Below are 14,261 nucleotides of genomic sequence, written 5' to 3'. Positions count from 1 at the left end.
TCTCTTTTTCTGGGTCTTTCTTAAAGGGTTATCATCTACAGTGTGTATGTAGACCACTCAGGCAAGGGCAAACATAGCACTTATATGGACAATTTTGTGTAGACAGTCAACCAGAATAATTTTGGGAGTTGGAAGGAAAAACAATACCCACAGAAACCCATGTGCACATGGGGTAGAGCATCCAAAGTTCCACATGCCAGTCACCAATGGTCAAGCTGGAATATTCGACCCTGCATCTATGAGGCAAATAACTTCCCACTGAGATACCCTTAAAGATATTACACCAGATAGAAAGGTAGAGTATTTTTTTGTTACAGTAAGGAAATACCTTGTGCTCTTGATTTTACTTCCTGTTCTAACTTAAAAATGTTACTATGCAATTTCTTATGATCTCAACTCCAGAACTAATTCCCTGGGATTAAGAAAACTTCATCACAATGCAGTAAGCAATTTTGTGTGATGAGTGGCCACATGCAGGGTGTGTAAAACTCAGAGACACACACATACCACCAGGGGTGCATGCCAAGCATCAGAAATAGCTACAGAATATGCTAACTATCATATAATCAGAAGACAATGAGCATCATAAGTAAAATGAGCAGTACCATGTATGCAAATGAGATGAATCAAGAGAGTGTTTTAATTCACAAATGTATACTTTGTGATATATACAGCTCTAACACTTGGGTTATTGAGCACAGCTAAATCTCTTTGATAATGACCAAGAAGCTTGGGAACATGTCAGAGGTTGCCACAACATTAGTTAATGTGTGTCTGCAAAAATCTCTTATTGTTGCTATGAGCCATAGTGTTACATGTCATCGTCTGTGGAGGAGCTGTGTCATTAACTGCAATTAAGATTTTACATACTCGGGGACAATGTCATTGTAGACCACTACCTTGTGGATAGGGATGCAATGCACAGCAATGTGGACATGGGTCGGCCTCATTTGGGGTCTATATTATAAGATCGACAGTTGAAAACATCGGACACCATATGGTCGACACCATACGGTTGATGTCTACAAACATCAAACTTATAAAAACAAAAAAAAAAAAAAAAAAGAAAAATGTAACCTAATGGGTTTAAGCAGGTGGGGCAAGCCTCCACTGCACCCTCCACACCCCCACTACTTAAATATACCAACGCTGAGACCACACTTTATTGCAGTAAATGGAAATCTCCCCTTACAGAGCCTTCCGTTTACACATTCGATGTTGTACACTTTCACTTTTCTCGTGTTGACAATATCAGCTTCGATATTGCTTGCTTTCCAGAATATAATATAGACCCCTTAATTTGCAGTCCTGTGGGAATCATGGTGTAACTATTCCAGTGGATACCATGGTATGTGTGACTTTACGTATACTAGCCATATACTAGCCAGAGGGACCTTTCAACAACCAGCTGGGGACACGATGTAGGATATCTTAGTAGTCTGCCTTAACAATACTCCCATCAGTTTCTCAATGCCATGCTGCAGCATGTGGGGAAGTAGATATGTCTCCCAAGTATGGTTGAGGAGACAAACAAAACACCATGCATGATTTCTATGATATAGCCCATTTTTAGAGGTACTGGGGATCATAGGCTGCACTCACATGGAAATAAAGGCTCCACCTGGAGACTGGGGGGAGGTACATGAACAGCAAAGGATTTCAATCCATTAACTGCCAAGTCATTTGTAATGTATAGGGTATCATCTACAATTGGCTGCTGGCTACCCAAGCAATTATCATGTCTCCCACATATGGCACACCTCTGACCTTTACTAATGGTTTTTGAGACGTAACTTCTCCCATGGGCACCTTTTTCATGATGCTGGATATGCCCTGGAACTCTGGTGGATGACATCTGTCAGAAATCTGTAGAATGATGCAGAATAGGGGTACAACTATGCCCTATCATAAACAAGGGTCAATGTGGGGTGTGTGTTTGGGCTGCTTAAGGCATGATTCTGCTGTTTGGATTCACCCAATGGTATCCTGCAGTATGATCCTGGCACATGAGGACAACTATTTTCAGTATGCACAGTCTTACACAATATCATCCCTAGGAGGCAATTACAACATGGAGAGCAGTTTCAGGAGGGGCAGTCATCAGCACACCAAGCAGTAGGGAGGGTTGAACAAAATGAGTTGTTGGTGGAAGAGCAAACAGTAGGGAATAAGTGTACTAAATGGAGGCTGGAGCAATATGCCACTGCAGTGACAAAGGGGCAGCCACTAGCAAATGCATTTGGCCCATGGTAAAGAAGGTACACTACAGTAAAAGTGGTGCATGCAAACATAACACCAGGATGTGCTTACTCATGTATAAGCTGGCCATGACGTCCATCAGACATAGGCAACCCAGGTAACAATGTCCAAAGGGGAGGGCACAATTATCATCATTTCCACAGGTGGGGGAGGGAGCACATGTGTGGATGGCTTTCTCAAGGAACTATACGAGCACTGATGTAAATTAAAATCAAGACTGCACTTGTGAGTAGTAGCTCTGTCTGTGGGGAGCATTAACTTAAAAGACTTTGTGAATGACAAGTGTCACTGGATCTCTGCGTATGTAATGTACTGGGGGTTGTAGAGGTGTAAGTGCGTGTCTCCTGAGCCTCAGCAGTAGTTGCAGTACTGCAGTTCAGTCTACGGGTATGCATGGTGGAGGACTGAGCATCCTGTGCATACACCCACCCATGAGAGCTGCATCACATTAGTCACACTGGTTGTACCATACCCCTGACTAGATATCAGGATGCATTGTGAAAGTGAATGATGTATGTTACAAAATGTTCCTCTGTGGCAACTGTCATGACCCTGAAGTAGCAGTAGAATGGCTTCATGGACAGCACATGATGTTTGTTAGGCAAGTATGAGAGGACATGGTATGTTCTATTATGTGATTTAATCTGTCACACCTATTGCACATAAAAGATATGCACTTCTGGAGGTAATCTCATGCACACTGCATCAGCCTTTGTAACTCAAAAATGGTTGTGGTGATATTAGCCTGTGCCTCCATGACAATCCTGCACATCTGGTGGGTCATATCCACTGACACAGCAACTTTAGGGGGGAGGGCAGTAACCATGTCTCCAAAGAACACCAGTACCAACCCCCATGTTTGTACCTCTATTCCGAGAGGGCTTACTTGCAGATCCTGATACATCCCCTGTATGGGTTATGACACTACTCTGTTAGCCAGTGTCCTGAATAACCTGTCCTTCCTGTGTGGAGTGTGTCTCCTGGCTATCTGCAGTCACAGAGGCTATGTTCATGGACTGTATAAGGGATGCAGTGGCCAAATTCTCTGAGTTCAACACAGACACTGTAAGCCCTGACTGTGCCAGCTGACCACCACTATCATCATCAGAGATTGCAAAACTCCAACATCAGGTGGTGGAGATTCCACAATAGTGGTGCAAGATCTAGAATCATCTGTGAATACAGCAAAGTATAATCCATCATCAGAAACATTCCAGAAAACTAGATGGAGTAATACCAGTGTTTTCAAATCAAGCATTTAAATACTGTACCTCATGCAGACTGGGGTGCTGACTAAGTCCCTGATGTTCCTGTATAACCCACAGTAGACCCACTATCCTGATACTACCCCATCCCATATCTGGGGATTTAAGATATAATATTGTCATATCCTGGGCATTATGGACTAGGCTTGTAAAGTCTCTTGCGCCATTAGCCTAGTAATCACCTATGAGCCTATGAACATTTGACCGAGTAGGAAAAAAATACAGAAAGTTAAAAATTAACCATTCCCCAAATTGGGCAAATATTTTCTAAATTACTTTAAACCAATATGTGAATACAATGCAATGAACAAAAGACATATGTACACAAATCATAGTAGCTCAGTAAATATTAAACATTTTTGGGAATTACAAGAAACCAGTAACAAATATTGTAGTTATTTTATCTAAATGTAGGAAACCAAACACATTTATTTTGCCTAGGATGTGTCATGTTTTGAGGACTCAGTTTGTATTCTGAAAACAAGAAGAAATGAAAAAAAAAGTAAGAAACACTTAGGATTCTGCTGCATTAGTACAGCATTACTTTTAACTTCCTATATTAATGTTGAAGTAGAGAGAGAAAGCCCAAGCTATGACCCACATGACTTGAATATGATTAGCAGCTTCAGCACTTGGTAGCAAGATATGGAGGATGGGTGTGACTATCCTGCATGGATGGGAATGTGCCAGGTGTCCCTTTATGAGATCTGGTGGAGGCTGTAGTTCAAATGAAAGGATGGTGAGCTGGGGGAGGTTGGGAGGACAGAGATAATGTGATTTTCCAGGATTCTAGGAAGCCCAGGGGTGGGAACATGCACTCATAGCATGCCATTGCCTGATGGCAGCACATTGATGGAGAAAGTTAGACTTTGTAAAAAACAGGCAGACAGGAAGCAGGATGATACTGCAAGTGCTGCTCTGCTCAGCTTTCAGGATGTTGCTTTTTTCATTCCTATTCCCAGTTCACTGGCGATTCCAACAGCAGGATATTAAAAATGGATATATAGCCCCCCCCCCCGCATTATTGTTGGTAGCACTCAGATGCGGAGTGGCAACAACAGGGGCAGTTTTGGGTAGCTAATGGTGAGAGATGCAGCCTTGACAAAGACAAGTCCTTATTTCTGATGGACATGGTTGTATGTGCATGGTCCATGTTAAGTCCTCCAACTATTATGCAGCAAGAAAACTTCACAGAATGAACTTTAGATGTCCAAGGGACTAAGTTATCTGAATGTACCTGGAGGTACATGCATGCTGAATCACTGGGTAAAAGCTCATCATCAATTCAGCATAAATCATTTGGGTCAGTCAAACCGGCAATGAATGCAAACTTAGTGAACAGAAAACTGAAGCAGTTAAATACTAGGATCTGGCATCCTTTTATTTGACCACTTGTTATGCATACCTCTCAACTATCCTGATTTTCACAGAAAGACCAGATTTTTTACCTGATAATTTTGGTTTGCTCCTCATAAAATTTGAGATTTTATGGCAGATTACTGAGGTCTTGAAGTCAATAAATAATGACATACATTTGGGTTTTAGACTTCATATCTTTCAAAAAATACACATTAACACAAATTCTGTTATTATAAGAACTTTCTAAGTTTATATGAACAATATTTAAAATATGTCCCTGTTTTTGGGCCTTTGTCCCCCCATTACTTTAGGTTTTGTCCAGATTTCCTGCATTAAGAGGTTGAAGGGCATGTTGGGATGTTATGCTTTCTAAACACTTCCATGCATCAAATCTATCAAAAGTGAAAGTTTCAATAACGTCGTTTAGTAACTGAGGAATTATATGTAAGCATTCTCAGTTTGGTATTGTTCTAATGACATGATCTGTGATACACTAACAAAAACGTGCTTAGAGATATTATTAGCCATACTACCCAGAAATGTCCTACTTTTACTTATTTTATACTTTTAACAGTGATCTGTTTCCTACTGGTCTGATGTACTTTGGATAGTTGTTACCCATATGCATGGTTTACCTCTCCTTCTACTGTATAATACTTCTCAAGCATCTTGTAGCTTGTCAGGTTCTACACCCATAATGGAAAGGTGTTCTTTGCAATTTACTGTTGCAGTAATGAATTTTGGAATTTCTGCCTGCAGAAGCCTGAAAATCAGCCCAAATAAAGCTTTCACCTCCTCCTGCATGCCTAACAGATGTTCACCCCTACTGACATCAAGGTGTCAGTGGTGTAAAGAGATGTTGACCAATGCCATCTTTAGATCATTATTGTCACAGTTTGATGAGCATCTTAAGTAATCTGGTTTTGTTTTCATTCCAAGTCAGTCTGAACCCAAAATATATAGTATGTACTACACTGGAGATCTTCATATTACTGTTTTTTGAACAGATATCAGGAGCAAAAGTCAATAACTGCATTAGTTCTTAGAAGCAAATGCAAAATAGGGGGTTCTACATCTTGGACTTTTTGTTTGCCTGGGTCAGAAGCATGATGCACCCCATTTTTCCAAGTGTGTCTTTTTTTAAATAGTGGACCATCAAACATGGTGCAGAATACCTTGAGAAACACCCCACCCCCCCAAAAAAAAAAAAACAATGTCTGATCTAGGTCTGTCATGACATCCATCAGTTCTACCTTTGACTACTCAAAGAAAAAGAAAGAGAAGTGCCCAAAGAAACAGATGGTCAGGGAGGCTGAATCTGTGGTTTTTGGTGTCAGAGAATCCCCTGTCTTCAAGGTTGCTAGTGTCGGTGAAGCAGCTTTGCATTTCTCATACTCAGTACCTTTTTCACTCAATGCCTCTGCATTGCCCAGTCTGGAGGTCACCATGCCTTTGGCACCCAGGGGATGCTCACAAGTCAAAGTATTTTGGTTATCAGTTGGGCCTGGGGCCACTTTACAGGTCTCAAGTGCAGATGCTTGAATTACCATTGGTGGTGGGGAGGTTTGTATACTAGGGTAATGACCCTTAGGACCTTCATAAGCCTATCTGTGCACTCCAACCCAACTGTGCCCCCATATATCACTGGCATTTATTAGGAGGGGGCATGTTAGTTAAGAAGTTTCTAGAGGTCATGTGTGGAGGGGCTATGTTAGTTCAGGCATTACTGTCTACCTCTGTCTATCAGAGACATAGGGGCAAACTTGGGAGGGAATTTGTGATTTCCCATCCATTGTTCAAGGTTATTCTTAAATAGGGTTATGAATGGATTCTGCTTCACATGGATGAGGAGCCTGTTCCAGAGCATGGGATACTCTGAGACACACATCTGTCTCACCAACATGTCTTATTTATGTCACAAGCAAAATTTAAATCCTTGGATCTAGTGGTTCTGATGCTGCTCATTTTGCAGATTTGTGAAAGGTCTACCTGAGCTGCATCTTCAGATGCCTTGTATGCCAGGCATAGATTGTCTCTCAATTACCTGTAGGAGACAGAGTATGGAGATAGCGCTTTAAGGCAATCTGTACAGGACAATGTGAATTCTCCTGGACATGTTTGGTCAGTTACATGCAGAAAGGGTTATTATACTCAATAATGGGTCAAATAAGAACTGAATAAAGTGGCACTATGACTTCCGTGGACCTGGATGCCATGCCCTTACATGTAAGTTGGAAGACATAGAATGATGTTCTTACTAGCTTGGCCACATGTTGGTCAAAGGCCAGATTACTGACTATGTATGTTCCCAAATCCCTGACAACTGGGTGAACTTTTACGTGTCTTATCAAATGAGTAATTAGGCTGGCTTTTCCCAAAAGACACTGTAATGTATTTCTTGGCATGGAGTTTTACTCCATGACATTGGCATTAGTAATTTATCTGTGCATACCTCTTGTAAGATGTTTGTGTCATTGCCAGAATATATGATAACTCTCAATATGCACTCATCTTGGTCAGCCAAAGGCCCTTAACATTAGCATTTACCTCCGAGAAGTAGATGCCAAATAGGAGCAGTCCCAGTATGGAGCCCTGAGGTACTCCACTGGTGACTGGTCTCTTAGTAGAGGTGGTATCACCAGTTCTGACTTTCTGGGTCCTATCTGTAAGCCAGCTGGCAATCCAGTGAGTTATGTAAGGGGTTTATGTCTAACGCAGTGAGTTTGCCAACTATACCTGAGTGGGGTATTGTACTGAACACCATAGACAGGTCCAGGTAGAAGTTTGAGCTGATTTTGTTAGTAGCAGATATGCTATGTCATTTTGCTCAGTGAAGGTAGCACCGCTGACCACCAGTTTGACACACTGATGTGTGCTGCCTTTGAGGTTTTGGGTATAGCTGTAGAAGGCTTTGTGGTTGTCTTTAGCCTGTGTGGCTATCTTGACCCCATTATTGGCCTTGTTGGACATAAGTAGTCCTCTTAATTTCCTTTTTAGTTTAATTGGAGAGCTCCTATCATTATAGGAGTTGCTCTTCCTGATTTTAGCCATGATCTTTTTCCTTTTTATTTTATACCCTATTAAGGTTACAATTTCATTAGTGTGGTTTGTTTTTAGAGTTTGTGTAGGGGTTACTTCTAGTAGGTACAACAGCCTCTATAAAGCCATTTACATAGTTGTACAGGGTCTCTGTGAACAATTATGCATAGGTTGTTGTGAGCTCGGGGTTGGGAGGAGCACTGAATTTTGATAAACTATTGCTTAATACGGTGAGGTTTGCTTTGGAATAGTTCCTGTTACAAGGTTTACTGGGATTACTGAGGTGATTTTTAGTTTAAAGAGACAGCTTTTTGGCCCAACCTCACCAATGAGGACATGACATGGGGGGTACAGAACTTTCCCATATTGTTGACTATCAGGTCCAGTATGCTTGTCCAGGAATGAGATAGTGTATGTTTTCCAGTCTATAGAGGGATAGGTTCATAGGTTCATAAGTGTGTACTAAGCTAATGGCACTGAAGCCTTTATAAGCCTAGCCTATAGAAGTGCCCTGGCATTGTGCGGCTCGACTTTAGTTGCCAGTGCCTCTATCAAGTGGAGCCACAGGAGTGATTCCCAGGGTGAACTTTCTATTTCCCATCCTCTCATCAAGATTTCTCTTGAAGAAGGCCAGTGAGGTGCTCTGCTTGACATGTATGGGAAGTCTATTCCAGAGCATGGGCAGTCTCTGGGTTATGAACCTGTCCCTCCAGCATGTTCTGTTGATTGTGGTTATGAGGTTGAGGTCTCCCCCAATTGAGGTCCAGTTAAAGTTTCCCTTGAATAGGATATTTGGCATAATGGTGACTGAAATTCACCCCGGGGATCACGTCAGTCGCCCTGCTAGACAAGGGTCCACGGAAGTAAATATTGTGGGAAAAAATAGCTAGGGAATTGTTATGGCTAGGCTTGTATAGGCCCTAGTGCCGATAGACTAGTACCACCCTAAGAACCTATGAAGCTATGAGCCTGTCTAAAGTAGGTCTATGTATGAGCTATGGGATTATTGGGACATGGTGGGTGACCTACACCTTGCTAGGATATGGTATGGGACTTTGTCTATGGTGATTTACAGGGCATCATCCTGTCTGACCAACATAGAGTTATGCTTGTTGCTTATATAGATTGAGACTTATCCACCTGTCTGTGCAGCTGATGGTCTGTGTATGTGGAAGGCACTGAACCTTTGCACTACTGGAGTACTTGCTGCGATATTAAACCCTCTCTCTATAACAGGACAGATGTCTATATTCTGCAGAGTGAGGAGAGCTTGTAGGGTGTGGAGTTTCTTGTTTAGGCTCCTAGCATAGAGCAGTAACACCTTTAGGTTGCTTTGGGTTTTATTTGCTATGTCGGTAGGTTTGCCAATTTGGCATTGCCTATAAAAAGCTCTAAAGGGATGGATAAAGGTTTAGCATTTGAAAGCCTAGGAGAGACAAGTGCAGAGCATCCTTTGCAAAGCAATGTGGTCTGTTTACCATGTCCTCCCATGCTGACAAATACAGAATCCCCCTGGAAAGATACCAGAAACTAAGCCAATAATTGAAGTCCATCATCTTTTGTTCATAATGTGGCATCATCCTTTGTGAAGGTAGAATGCTGCTCAGTGCAAGCACATACCTACCTGAGACACATATTCAGAGAGAGCAACAATATCTCTCTTCATATAGTCCACAGAAGTACATCTCCAGTTGTTATTTCCCACATGGACGATGACAGAACCACACTGGTACAAGTGATGTACTGACTTGAGTGTGTATGTAAAATGTTGGATCCTTGCTCCAGATCAGCAACTAACCGTTATCTTTTCCTTGTTCACTGTGGTGAGTGGGGCATGTCTGTATCATACAATGGAGTCCTCCATGACAAGAGTCGTGGTAATGCGTTGGCTTACCTTATGGGCTTTGCTCTTGGGGCTCCACTGGGCATATGAGTATGTGTGGTGTTTGGTGTTTTTGGTGAGTACTTCAGAGATTGCTGAGGATAGGTGTTACCATTTATATGGTTAGGAGGTCTTTGAGGTTTAGGAAAATTGCTTTTTAGTGCTTCAGCATAGGTTGGTCTATGTGTGTGCTGGACATTATGTGTGCTGGATGTAGTGTGTGTGTTCTTGACAGCCTTGTTTGTATGCAAGATTTTTGCCTCCAGTGAAATTGTGTATGTGCATCTGTCACATAATGTACTGTGTTTGTGTTTTTTTTAAGAATTAAATGGTTGCCTGTGAACATGTGACAATTGCTTCATTATCTTGAGATGCCCATATCTACCAAGCTTGCTGCGGAGACATTTGGAAATTGTAAATCCATGTTGTCTGGACTTGTATTTGAGTGGACTATGGTAGATCATGGACTGCGTTATACAGAAGTCTCCTTGGATGGTCTCTGGGGTTTGGAACTACAGTAGGTAAGATTCTGCTAAGATTTGATAGTAGTGATGTTTAATGTGCAAACCAGCTGCTCTAAGCTTGTCTCCGCACAATGACTTAACCACACTAAGTTGCATAGTTCAGTTCTAAGGGAAGTTTTAAAGATAAAATTTACTGTCTGGGCATTAGTGCTTGTACAGGGTACTACTAAACTTTTGATGTAATCACACCAGGAAAGATGGCTTACAAATGTAATGCTACAACAAAACTTAAACTACATTGAGAAAGCAATTTCATGTATCAGGGATCTTTACAATGATTTAAAGGCAAAATCAACAAATAAAGCAAAAATAAAACAGTAGCAGTGTAAATAGTTAACTGAAGTGCAAAACTGTAAAATAAATCTCTTGTCTGCCAGGGTTTGAGCAGGATTAACTCAGGACCCCCTCAGAGTGTGGCTAGGGTGCCAAGCAGATGGGAAGTCTGGGAAAATAAGCAGAAGACTATTTGCTGTCTGGAGGTTTACTCAAGTGCAATACTGGTTAGCTGGGTGGACACTTGGCATTATGGATATATGCAGCATAATGTATAAACAATGCTAAAATCTTGCAGTAATACACAGTCTTTACACAACTACAAATGAAGTTACAAGACTAAGGTCCCAGAATAAACTAAAAGAATGCAAACAGATAAATGGACAAAAAATAGAAAAGTATCACTGCACAGGCCACTATAAGCATAACTTAAAATATTTAAGCAGATTAAATAACAATCCTTTCCCCTTTTGATGAAACACTTATATCTTACACCTGTCAGAACCCTGAAAAACAGAACTCACACCTCTCAGAGTCTGAGGTGAGAGTGAAACCCCATGCTGTTTATCCAGGTGGAAGTCAAGGGAGACCACCTCAAGTCTTGGACATCTGCATCCAGAGGCCTAGAAGCCAGATCACACACCCAAGTACATGGCTTAAAACACAAGAACTTAAATGATAGCCATTTTGACTTAGTCACTGCAGACTGATTCTCAGTATTGTACTTCTCAGATCACCACTCAAGATCTCTTCAGGTTAAACCATAATTTCGTGAAACTTAGGAGGTCTAGCAGACAACCTCTGAAGAATCATCTGTGTTGAGATATACTCTGTTAAAAGGAAAAGGAAGCCTTCTTCCTAGAGAGAATTATATTCCTCAGAGTCAGAGCTGGAAGATCTGGCTTATGTGGACCAGATGTCCCCAGACTCCTTTGTGAGATCTGATAGTGAGGACACAATTTTCTCAGCCTAACTACATAAAGATCTTTCATCTGAAGTACCTTTCATAGGATGAAGGAGACCTTCATCTGGGAAGACGAGTTCTTCTAGGCCCACATCAGGTACAGACAGATTCTGGGTTTGACAGAACCAGGACCTAGGCCATCTTTTCACTGCTAGAAGCCCTGGATGGTGTCTTTTGTTTTAATCTTTGCAGCATGATTGCCAATCACCTATTCTCAGGAAATAAGACCATTTTTGTAGAGTCCATGACTCCCACAAACATCTGTAAAAAGTAATGTTGCAGACCCTGCAATGTTTACTATAGACTCTAGCAAGGGATCCAGTGTGACTGGTGCCAGGAATTAATTCCAAATTACAGGGAGAGTAGAATACGCAACCAGTTTGGTAAAATGTCTTACAGCTCAGCTACTTCGGCTATTAGGGACTTCAATTTCCAGTCTCACATGTTTACATTTCAGAACCCCTCCTTGATTAGCTGAGAGAAAATGTATAGGAGGCAGATGATAACAGCCTTAGAAAGCAGATGCTAGAGTTATGCAACCTCAGTTCCCAGGTTGCCAGGCACATCACAAAATGTGAGCATGGTGCTTTCTTTAACTGCTTCTTGTAGGGCAGCTGCTATGGTAACTAAAGATTTGAGATATGCCTGGAAGAGCACTCATCCCCTGGTTGAACGTGTGACATTTGAATTCCTGGATGCTCCTTTATATAAGGATACTACCTTTGGATCTCTCCCACAGAGAAGGTATTCAAAAAGCAGGAGGAGCAAAAGGGAAAGCAATGCAGTCTGTCTAGGACCTTTTTAATTCTCCACCATCTAGAAATGTCAGAAACTACCTTAGCAAAAGCTGTCCTTTCTTCCTCAAACAGGACAAAAAGCAGATGATAATACAATCAAGACAGACCTGGGGGCACCCAAGACCAGGATAACCTGGAAGAACAGCAATAAGTTAGCTACCTCCCTCTACCTTACAAAAAAAAAACCTCTTACACTGTCAACACTCCTACCTTCTAAACCATCTCTAGAACAGGAAGCAAGTTGATTTTCTTTGCAGACCATTGAGAATTCACTATCCAAAACAAGTTGGTGCTACAGATCATAAAAAGAGCTGCAGCCTACAATTTCAAAATAAACCAAAATTCATGTGCATTCACTCATATCAAAAGACCAACAGTATCTGATGCCTCTGCAGGTAGAAAACATTTTGACACAGGTACCGTAGAAAGGAGCATATAAAAAAGAAAAAAAACAACAGGATACTATTCCAGGTGATTTCTATCCCCACGAAAAAGGGTCATGGAGACCTATTCTACACCTAACAAGACTGAAAAATGTTTCTTTTAGTGCCAAAGTTCCAGCTGCCCTCATTACAGAATTTCCTGCTTTTTATTCTTCCGTGAACCCCTGTGGTGATGTTGTACCTAAAGGATACTTACCTGCATAGTCCTATAGGAGAAAGAGACAGGCAAATCCTAAGATTCAAAGCAAGGTGCTACTGCTACAATGTACATTATTTACTTTGGCTTGTCTCCTGCAGCCATTGTCTTTTGTAGGACAACGGGCATTCACATCTATCCCTACTTAGACAATTGCCCCATTCAGGCCTAATTCTTACAGGAGGAGATACAAAAGGGCTCTGAATGTCATGCTGGAGTGCTTCTAAGATGCAGAACTGTCTTTGAATCTCCGAAAGTCTCACCTGAAGTCATCATCATCATCATCATCACTAATCCCCCTTTTCCTATTTTCTACATGGGATTGGGATGTCATGTCATCTGTTACCATTTCTCTCTATTCAATCCCGCTCTCCTACCTTCATCGACGCTCATCCCTGACTGTCACAGGCCTTCTCTGACACAATCCATATATCTCTTTGCTGGACACCCTCATTTCCTCTTGCCTTCTTTCTGTCAGTCCCAAATCTGTTTCACCAGATTGCCTTCTGCATTTCTGCACATGTGCCAGAACCACTATAATCTACTCTCTTTGACCTTTTCTGCAATTTAAGTTACTTTGGCTTCTGCTCTTATGTCTTCATTTGTTTGTCTGTCCCACAGTGTGCATCCTACCATCTTTCTCAAGCACTTCATCTCCATCACCTTTAGATTCTGCAGCTGCTTTGCCTTTACTGCGCAGGTTTCTGTACCATACTGCCAAGGTTTCTGTACCATACTGCCAAGGGTTCTGTACCATACTGCCAAGGTTTCTGTACCATACTGCCAAGGGTTCTGTACCATACTGCCAAGGGTTCTGTACCATACTGCCAAGGTTTCTGTACCATACAATAGTATTAGTTGCACCATTGTTTTGTACACCTTACTTTTCATCTTCTGGCATTCTCCTGTCATACACTACCCCTAAATCTCTGTGCCAGTTGACTGCAGCCCCTCTGATTCTAGCTTTGACCTCCTCATTTAAACTTCCCTTTTCCTCAATTACCCCTCCTAGATTGTTGAAGCTGTTAATCTGTTCCACCATTTCCTTTCTATCTCAGTTCTCACCTTTTTCTGATTTTTCCCATTTGCTGCCATTACAACTGACTTTTCTGTGCTCAGTTTCATCCCATGTTCCTTCAGTTTTGCATTCTATTTCTCTATCCTTTCCAGAGACCAGCTGCCATAATGGTAAAGGTCTTTGCCTCCCATGCACAGGGCATAAGGTTTGAGTCTGACCTTGCACCAATTGCCTGTATAGAT

General features: G+C 41.6%; 1 protein-coding gene across 1 annotated transcript in view; it reads right to left on the bottom strand.

The window, feature by feature from the left end:
- Window positions 1-14,261, bottom strand: part of RXFP1 (relaxin family peptide receptor 1) — a 1,244,683-nt gene that overhangs the window by 546,354 nt on the left and 684,068 nt on the right. The gene's annotated exons all lie outside the window — the stretch shown is intronic.

Source organism: Protopterus annectens, chromosome 2.part1 (genome assembly GCF_019279795.1).
Source record: "Protopterus annectens isolate FY-2018-M chromosome 2.part1, PAN1.0, whole genome shotgun sequence".
NCBI classification, from domain to species: Eukaryota; Metazoa; Chordata; order Ceratodontiformes; family Protopteridae; genus Protopterus; species Protopterus annectens.
Note: the sequence above shows the minus strand (reverse complement) of the source record. Positions and strands in the feature narration are given on the sequence as shown.